A 1,178-nucleotide genomic window follows, 5' to 3' on the forward strand; every position below is an offset into this window, starting at 1 on the left:
ACAAGGCATAAAATTTTAATAGAATATATACCGTTTAAAGTTTTAATCCGAATAACGAATAGGCATTGATAACGACAGACATAATAATAGTGAAAATAACGAAAGGGATAATAATAATAATAATTAAGAGAATGATGATCGTGGTGGTGCTAATAAGGATACCTAATTACCTACTTTTTCTCTCTCATCCTCTTGCTCTATTATCTTCCTTCTTCCTTTCTCCCTTTCTCTCTCTCTCTCTCTCCCTCTCACTTCTACGCTCCATATAAGCAACTATACATCATACATTCAATAGTATGTGTATAACTTGAGACTATGATGCTACACGTGACTTGAGAGTATCGTTTAAGTTTCAGATAAGTATAGTGTTGTATATAACTTGAAATAGTGGCATCAACTATACATGACATGAGGCTTTCATATCACTAAATTGTAGTATTAGTTATATATGTAACGTTAAATTGATATCAGAAAGTGTCAGTATACATCAATGGCATGTTTATAGTGTTCATATATTTGAGTAATTCGGGGTGTCAGTATATCAAAATAATTGTCCCATTAATAGAACTTCCAACAGACATTATATGAACAAAGGGACGTAAGGAAAATTTTGAATGTTAATTGCAGAATGAGGCGATAAACATTTTTGCAGTTGTAAGGTGGTCTTGGATGTTGCATCTCATCCTCTCCGCTCTCCCGCTGTGACTGCCGTGTTGGAGGATTGTCTCACGTGTCTCACCTCGGTTTTGGGTTGTTTTTCTCGATTTTATTTACTTTTATTGTTTTATTTTAGTTTCCCCTTTTTATTCTGTGTTTTCTCTGAGCATTTTTATTTATGATTTAACAACGAGACATTTTTATGACCCTTTTATCATCAGCTTTTATTCATTTTAGTTTTTTTAACATTCAGTAAAGTTTTAAGGTCTCGTATTTACTTAGTTTTCATTTTAAGTTGTAGGGGAAGCATTTTTACGTACAGTGTTTATTCGTTCTTTTTAGTTATTGTATTTCTTTTTCTTGTGATTTCTATTTTATACTTTTAGTTTTAGTTTTGTTCATTTTTATGCGCCTTTTTAGCTTATTTATTGCGACTATATTTTGTAAAAGTGTTTGGCCTCTGACGTCACCGGGGCATTGAAAAAAGAAACAATAAACAGTACGGGTCGAGACGTCAACGA

The sequence above is a fragment of the Penaeus vannamei genome, chromosome 20 (assembly GCF_042767895.1).
Source record: "Penaeus vannamei isolate JL-2024 chromosome 20, ASM4276789v1, whole genome shotgun sequence".
NCBI lineage: Eukaryota > Metazoa > Arthropoda > Malacostraca > Decapoda > Penaeidae > Penaeus > Penaeus vannamei.